We start from the raw sequence: 9,745 nt of genomic DNA on the forward strand, positions 1-9,745 counted from the left end.
ATTTTTCTATATACAACATGTAGAGACCCAAACCGTAATAAGCTGGGTTCGTTGACGAAGGAGTCACGTTCGTCGACGAAGTCCTTCAAAGCCTTGTCGACAAATTTCAGAGCCTTGCCGACGAGGAAATACTGAGCGGGTCAAAAAAAAAAATATCTGGACTAGGCTGGGTGACGAAGGTATGGCCTCGTCGACGAGCTGTGTGGTGGATTTGTCAACGAAGGCGCCACCTCGTCGATGAGTTTGACTTAGTCAAAAACCCTATAAATATCCAATTTGGTTGCTTAGAAGTTAAGTTTACTCCCAAAGCTCTCTCTCTCTCTCTCTCTCTCTCTCTCTCTCTCTCTCTCTCTCTCTCTCTCTCTCTCTCTCTCTCTAACCTGCAGTTTGCTCTCTCTCTCTCTCTTTCTCTCTCTAAGGTTCTTTGTTGTTCGATGTCCGTTTCTAAAAACGGAGGTTCCTACGGGGATCAGAGGAGGAAGTTCTACAACTTTAGCGAATCAGATCATTATTTTGAAGATTTTTAGGTTTTCGCAAAAATCGAGGTAAGGATCTGATTTCAATTTTGATTGGATATTTGGATAGTGATCGAAATTATAGTAAGGTTATGTTCTGTGGTTTTAGGGTTCCAGGATCCCGAGTTGTCAGTTTGGATCGGTTTTGTACGAAGCTTCGTTTCGAGTTTAAGGTAAGGGGAATTTGATTACAACAGTTATTATTGGAAAAACTAAATCGCTAAAAACTTAGGTTATGCTTATATGTATGATTTAACTGCTTATTTGCTAAATTTCACTAAGTAGAAATGCCGATTTTGCGATTTTCTGATTTTTGGTAAAAAATGGATTTTGGTGTATGGACTCCAAAAGTTTTAAAACTTCTTTATTTGGATTATTATGTATATAGGAGACGCCCGAGTCCTTTATTTTTATATAAAATGATGTTTAATTATATCATATATCATATAGCGGATTTTTGTTTAAATTAGTGTGACACATAGATGGAATTGAACTTGTGGACATTTGATATTATTGATATGGATTATGGGAACGGAGTTCCAACTTGTTATACTGAAAATGTGAAAAACAGAGGCTAGTTATACACCAAGCAGTATATGTGAAAAGGGAAAACTGAGATGATATGTGTCGGTTTAAACCTGATTTGGATATATGAATTTGTGAAAATACTGGAATTGCACAGGTTATCATGTTTTGTTATAAATTGTATATATGATAAATGGAACCACAACTTGTTACCAAAGGATTTGAAAGATACTCCAGAAAAAGGGGTTGAAAGATACTCCAATGTGAGAAGTTGAAAAAGCTTCATTAATGGAGATGAAAGATACTCCCAATGGCAGGGAATTCCTCAGCTGGAAGGGTACAGTGCAACCACACATGTAAATCAGTGTGGGTACATAGATAGTCGGCTAGCAGGAGTAATGAAACCACTGGTGAAATAATAGACCAGATGGGGGCAGTCGGACTATATATCTGATACTTGACAAATGCCTGCACGAACAGGGCATTGTTAGAGATATCAGTGCACAACCTGTGTCACGGGGTAAAATAGGCATTATATGATATACAAAGTTGTTGGTCATTCTATATTCATATACATGATTTAAAAGCTTATATGGAAAAACGGTATGGTTTATATTGATATATGTGTAGTGCTTCGGTATTGAAAACCTTTGTTTTATATATATGGATACACGTTTTAAATTGAAATACTCAGATGTGGTCACACACTGTTTCTAATACTTTCTTCCTTACTAAGAGATGTCTCACCCCATTATACAACCTTTGTTTTCAGGTCCATCAAGACATCGGTCCTAGTTGCTTAAGGGACTTGGAGAATTTCTTTTGGTTGTAGCATACGTAAGTGGTTTATGTGTATATTGAACTTAGTTGGAATATCCTTTTTGGGGTTGTATTAATAGGATATGTTCTAAGTCTATATAAATGTATTTGAGGATACAACAGTAAACTCTGGTATATGTCTATTAGAAATCCCGATGAATGTTTATGTTTTTCCGCAACATTTACATTCCCGTTATGTATGAGTTACACTTGTATGTCCCTGTTTAGGGCAGGTTGTCTATGTATCTTGAACAAGTACAGGTATTTTGTACGAGTGAGTGACACCTGGGCCCGTATTAAGGGTCGGGTCGTTACACAACATTTCCTATAACTGTAGGGAAAACAGATTTTGAATAAAACACCTTACCCTGTGTAACGACCCGAAGAATAATAGTATTTAAATAATAAAGAGGGAGAGAAATGGAAATAGTAATAGAAGGAGGAAGTCAACGAAATTGCATTTTGAATATAATAACCAAGGGGATTTTCTCATGGCCTCGTGGACGAACACAAGGGATTCATCGACGAGGGTACAAAAGGGTCTCGTCGACGAGGGCAAGTTTTGTCGACGAGAAGATACCGAGAGAGGATTTTTGGAAGTCTAAAATTCGTCGATGAGGGTATAGGTTCTTCGACAAACTTTCTATAGGACTCATCGACGAGGTGACATGGCTCGTCGACGAATCCCGTAGTATAAATAGTGCTTAAACTCAGTTTTACATAGAAATTTCAGCGCAGATTCTCTCTTCTCTCTCCTCTACAGCCCTTCTCCCTTCTCTCTTCGATTTTGGCCTCGTCAGTCGCTGGATCGACGATCTGAGGCCACCATAACGCTCCTGGTAGAGTTCTCTTCGAGTCTACTGGGGCGAATCATCGGTGGGATTGAATCAAATTTCTTCCCAAAATCATGGTAAGGTCTTTTAGTCAATTTTTGGCCTTTTGATAGTTATAGGAAATGATGTAGGCAAAGAAATATTGATATTATGTTATGGCAAATGTTGTTTTTCAAGGTGTTGAGTGGAGAGCTCTGCAAGTGTAGGACCCGCTACAGTAAGGGGTTTTTAGAAAAAAAAAAAACAGGTAAAGGAAATATGTTATGCTAGGCAATCTTAGTATGTTTTCAGTATGAATTATACGTTACTACCATATTATTATTCACAGCAGAAATTTAAACAGTTTATCAAGTTTGTTTAATATGTTTTAAAATTACTGTGTGGCTTGAGAATATAAATATAGTACAGAAATATGTTCCACAGTATTTTTTAGTGTTATGTTTTCAGAATATACAGACAGTGAATATATTTTACAGTAATTACAGAAATACCATGATTATACAGTTTTACAGTACCATGAAATACAGATTTACAATTAATTAGAGAAACACAGTTGATATAGATACAGTTTTCTACAGCGTCATGGTTTATACAGTTATTACAAAATCATGGTAAAACAGATAGTTGTATATAGAAATGTATTATATAGTATCAGACCTTACTGGACTATACAGTTTACAGAGCACGGTACCATATCTACATACAGTATATAGAGTGCAACCACCTATTCAGATAATACGTGGTATAAAGGTCGATCGTATAGAGCCCACGAGTGGACAGACTCCCCATCAGATATGGGTTGAGGAGGGCTGATCTGACCTATGGAGTATAGTGATTCATTCTGATCAGCCAGTTAGGGTAGATCCCGCCTACGGGCCGCACAACCCTGTCATGAGGGGTTAAATCATAACACACATTTATCCACAGGGAAGTTTATAGTTATTACTATGTTTATACAGATTTACAGAGACAGAATATATATATATATATATATATATATATATATATATATATATATATTAGAAGTATTATAAGTAGAAACCTAAAGTTCAGAAATGTTAAGCAACAGGAGAAAGGTGATGGTTTATATTACTGGTATTGTATTTTACAAATTCAGAGATACATGATTATATAGTAATAGATTTTCATAGTATTGAACTCATTTGCCACACACTAGCAATAGCATATTTCGTCTTACTGAGCATTGACTCATCCCATTACTTTAACATTTTTCAGGTGATCCAGGTAGGCGAGTAGATTAGGCTTGCAGATAGAGGGGCCTCAATATTACCCTAACAGTAGAGTGAGTATTTTTGGGAGTATTTTTGTATAGCCTTAGCCAGTCGAGGGTATTTTGAAAAACAGACACATATGTATATTTTGGGAAATATGTTAGCACTCTGGTATTGTATATAATATATATGGTTATGTTTATTTGATTTTGCTTCTCGCTGCTTAGGTTGATGGTTGGGTTTAATTCAGTTTGGTATCAGAGCATTATAAATGTTATAGTATAAAATAAAATAAAAAACCCAAGTTAAATAGCAGGTCGTTACACCCTGAATTTGGGATGAATTTCAAATCAACTATACCAACGATCAGTTCCAGCAGACTTGCAGAGAACTTTGTCAAGAGCGTCGTGGTGGCCTCAGATCTTCAATCCGGCGAAGAGAGAAGGAGAGGGGTGCGTTTTTTAGAGAGAAAGGAAAGATTTGCACTGAAATTCTATCAAAAATCCGGGTTTTAGCAATTTATAGAGCCAGATTCGTCGACGAGACACGTTATCTTGTCGATGAGTCTTTAAGGAATTTCGTCAACAAACTTCCTCCCTCATCGACAAATTTCAAACTGCCCCAAAAACCTCTCTCCGTATTTTCTCGTCGACGAGGCGTGGTTTCGTCGACGAGGCATACTTATGCGCTCGTCAACGAACTCCCTGTGTTCGGCGACGAGGCCTTGTGTAAAAATCTTTCGAGTTATTATATTCAAAGTGCAATGTCGTTGACGAACGCTTGCCTGCTGCCTCCTTCTGTTTCTGTTTCCATTTCTCTCCCTTTTTATTATTTAAATTCCATTATTCTTCGAGTCATTAAAGTGAACCTACATGCAAACCTTAATACAACCATTAGTACCAAGAGTATTTGTCATGATTAAAACTGAATGTGACCTATCAGGTCAACAAACTTACTTACCTTGTTCTAATCCTCCAAAGCGGTCAAAGATGAATTTTTATCTTTTAAAAATGAGATTATAAAGAGTGGAAGAGTGAGAATTTTAAGTGCATAAAAATTCTTTTTTCATCACAAAATTTTTCTCTCACTTTTCTTTCACTTCGTCTTGAAAGTTTTCTATGTAAATGAAGGTTGAGAACTTCCTATTTATAGGCAATTTGGGGAGGGGGGGTTGGTTGTCAAATTGAATTTAAATTCGTGCTGGTTAAAATTAGTTAAAGTGGGGAGTGGTTGTCAAATTGAATTTGAATTGTGGGGCATTAGATTGTATGTTGGTGGGGGGAAGAACGTGAGATTGCGTGTGGGGTTGGTCAAAATTAAATTAAAGAGCGAGGGTTGGCGTCAGATTGCAAGTGGGGGGCCGTGGATATGGACGATGATACCATCCATCATTTATATATTATATTATTATTATTTATAACAACAACAACAACAAAACTAAGCCTCAGTCCCACTACGTGGGATAGGTTATATAAATCTTTTTCTACCAATTTATGCGATAATGAGTTATTTCTTTTGATAGATCCAAGGATATTAAATCTTTACTCACTATTTCCTCCCAAATTATACATACATACATACATATATATATATATATATATATATATATATATATATATATTTGGGGTCATTACAATTAGTAATTTGAAACCTTCCAATAAATGTATAATTTGATTTTTGTAACCTCTAATAATAACTAAATTAAAATTTTTGTGACACTAATAATAATGAATTTTATTGATTTCATTTTTATTTATTATACGAATATATATTATTATATATTTTATTATAAATTTTTAATTTCTTGAGAATCATGTTTAGGAAGTGATCTAGTGACAAGAGTGTTTACGAAATTATATGCATAAAACTTCTCTCTATAACAAATGAATTAATAATTTCACAATCACTAATAATTAAATCTAAATTTTTTATAATTTAATATTTTAATTTCTATTGATAATTGAATTGATGATTTTTGCAACCATTTTTAATAAATGAATTAATTTATGAAACATTGAGTAAAATAATTAATATTTTGAAAACTCTCCATAAATGAAACGATTGACATTTTGAATCCTCTAGTAAATTAATGATGTAATTTTTATAGCATCTAATAAAATTAAATTAATGTTTTTTTATTTTTGTAACCATTAATAATATTTAAATTTATTTATTTATTCATTGATATTATTTAATGTCATTAAATATTACTATTATTTTTTTAATTTCCTATTTAAAGAGTACCCAATGTTAAAAAGTGCATTTTTTATGTAGTTTATGTTTCATATTCGTGTACTTTTTTTTAGCAAAATAAAATATTAATCCAAATATGAAACATGAACACAAATATAGGAGATAAATGAAATATGAACACATAAAATTTTATTAGCAACAAATATTGGAGATACCTCTATTTAATTATATATTAAATTCAAAATTATGAAAAATCAAAAACAGAAACTCCATTGCTAGTGAAATTAGAGAACAAAAGATGAAAATTTCAAAGCTCAATTTAAATGGTCACATACCAAATTCAACATGTCCAAATTGATTGGAAAACTAATTACACTTCGAATAGAATTGCACCTTAATGAAAGCAATAAAATCAATTTAATTTCCTAAAATTAACTCTAAAAATCAAATGATGTTCACGCTTGAGAAGGGGTTTATCGATATCTTCATGTTGTTTGTCTTGACACCTGTCTACAATCGAACATCCTAATGAAAGTCATAAAATTAATTTAATTTTCCTAAATCAACTCCAAGACTGTTCACGCCTAAGAAAAGGTTCATCGACATCTTCATGTTGTTCTTTTTGACACCCGTTTGCAATTGGGTGACTTGAGTAAACTTCAAAGGTGATGAAATTGAAGTATCAAACAGTGTCGACAATAGTCTTGTCAGGTTTAACTATGATATTGGCAGTATAGCGACCATGTCTTTTTTATTCTTTTCCTATATTTTTGTCCTTGTGCACTGTGTTTGTAGTGACCTCAATTTTCTAAATAAGAAATATAACATAATAAATGGAAAATGGTCAACCCGAACCCGTGGGTAGCGGGGACGCCTGTCAAACACAACGGAAATCTACGCAGCAGTAAACATAAAATCCAACATCCATCCATAAAGCATAATACTAGAAACATAATACCAGAGTTTACTACATCTCCCAATACTGTACATATATACAACCCTCAAAATATCAAAATGACACTAGGACCATATAACAAAAATCTACTGATCCTAGTACATAGCTTACCCTTCTATTAGGGAAGCACCAATCACTCAACGGCGGCCCTGACTTGCCAGTCTCTCTTGGTTTCCTGAAAATCATTTAATGTTGGGGGTGAGACACTTCTCAGTAAGGGAAAATAAACTAAATACAGTTGTGTGGCAACATGAACATTTAAAGTACTTATACATATACAGTACATTTCATAACTCTGGAAATAATCATAATATCATACTGGATAATCATGTACTTTCATATTTGTTAATAAATCATAACATACATAAGCATACGTTATAACTGTAATACTGAAAATATACCCAGGATGAATAGCTAGCTGGTGTCATGTATTACCCCCCATGACGGGTTGTGCAGCCTGAAGGCGGGACCCGACAATGGTTGGCCGACCACTGCCGAATCAAATATATCTGTAAGTATGATAAGCCCGCCACACCCTGGTCCGGACTGCCAGGTGGACGTCCACACTCTACTAAAAGCCACATCGACTATTCATCTCCCATCCCCTCGTGGGATGGTTAGCACCAATCTGACGTAGATATATGATCTACACATATAGCTACGGTACCGAGCCCTGAACTAAACTAAACTAATAACCTGGTTGTAATAACATATAATACATGAACATACATAATATCATCACGGCCTCGTGCCGAAAACATAGATACGACATCGTGCCGAAATCGTTAATACATGGCCTCGCGCCAAAATCATAAATACGGCCTCATGCCGATAATATAAATACATGGTCTCGCGCCAAAATTGTAAATACGGCCTTGTGCCGATAATATAAATACGGCCTCGTGCCATTAATATAAATTCATGGCCTCGCCCCAGATACGTTTCAGGTATTTACATTCTGAAAATAACTCATTTATCATATATTCATCAAACTCAGTATAGCATAACTCGTCTTTTCAAAATACTCGAAAATATGTTTTGCTCGTAAAATCATTCATATCATGATTCACTTCACATAAAATAATGTGCACGCCACACATATGCCGTTTAAAGTCATGCTTCATATTCTAAAAACATCATTTATGGCATCTCATACATACATATACATTTTAATCATAATAGCAGTATTTTCCAAACATACATTTCATATGTGATAAACAAATATAGCATAGATTTTTCTGAAAATAAATGTGCTCATAATTAATAATAACTTGCATGGAAAATAACTGCTTTAGTTTATTCCCTTACTTGGCTACTGAGAAAGCTCATAAAATATCCTAGCCTAACCCCCGTAGGATTTCCTACTCAAAACCCTGAAACTCAAAACTTCCAGTATTAAACATTAATATTTTCATGCGTACATCAATTCCTATAACTATCACAAAGTCTAATTTGGCTTAACAAGTCTTACCTCAACTCTGAGATGATTTCCAACTTCATTTCCCTAACAATCCGCTCCGGCAAACTTGTGGAGAACTTCTCCAGGAGCATCGTGGTAGCCTCAGATCTTCGATCCGGCTTAAAACTAGCCCAAAATAGAAGAGAGAGAGTGAGAGGGCCGAAGAGGAGAGAGAGAGAGTGGAGAGGAAACTTGCAATGAAATAAAAATCAGATTTTTCATATATATAGACAGCGGAATTCGTCGATAAGCCCGACCTTCGTCGACAAATTCTTTGATAATTTCGTCGACGAAATTTAGTCGGCTCATTTCCCCCTCTCTCTCACCCTATACGGTTTCTCCTCCTTCTCTCTTCGATTTCGGGCCGGATTTTCACCGGTTCGACGATCCGAAGCCACCACAACGCTCATGGAAAAGTTCTCTCAAATTCTGCCGGAATGGATCGTCGGTGGGGTTGAAATGGAAACCATCACAAATCCAGGGTAAGACTTTCTACTCAATATTTGGATTTTTAGTAGTTGTAGAAAGTGTCATACGCTTAGAAATACTGAACTTTAGTTCTGGGGAATGTTGTTTTCAGGGTGTTGAGTTGGGAACCTTGTGGGTGCGGGATAGATTTTCTTAGGGCCTTTTCAGGAATCAAGTAAGGGGATAAACTAAATTAGTATTTTATGAAAAATATGTATATTGTTATAGCATTTGGTTTCAGGAAAATAAATATATTTATATATGATTTATATTTGGAAAAATACTGTTAAAATGATGGTATGTTAAATATGTGAAAAATCTGTTAGTGTGGCATGAGTATAAAATGTTATGAAATACTGTTGTCTAGAAATGTGATTATGATACAAATTTTTATAATGGGAAAAGTGGCATACGAGCTGAGATTTTTATATATGTTTGTCGGCGTATGGGCTGAGCTATGGATGTGATTTTCTAGCGTACAGGCTATGGTATGATATGATTTGCCGACGTACGGGCCGAGCTATGGATGTAATTTGCCAGCGTACGGGTTGTGCTATGATATGATTTTTTGGCGTACGGGCCGAGCTATGGATGTGATTTTCCAGCGTATGGGTTGTGCTATGATTTGCCGGCGTACGGGGCAAGCTATGATAAAATGTGTAATACCGGCGTACAGGCCAATGATTTTCATAATATACGTATATATGCAAAATGACATGATTGATTTGATAATTAATGATATAAAA

This window comes from Malania oleifera, chromosome 9 (assembly GCF_029873635.1).
Source record: "Malania oleifera isolate guangnan ecotype guangnan chromosome 9, ASM2987363v1, whole genome shotgun sequence".
Classification (NCBI taxonomy): Eukaryota; Viridiplantae; Streptophyta; class Magnoliopsida; order Santalales; family Ximeniaceae; genus Malania; species Malania oleifera.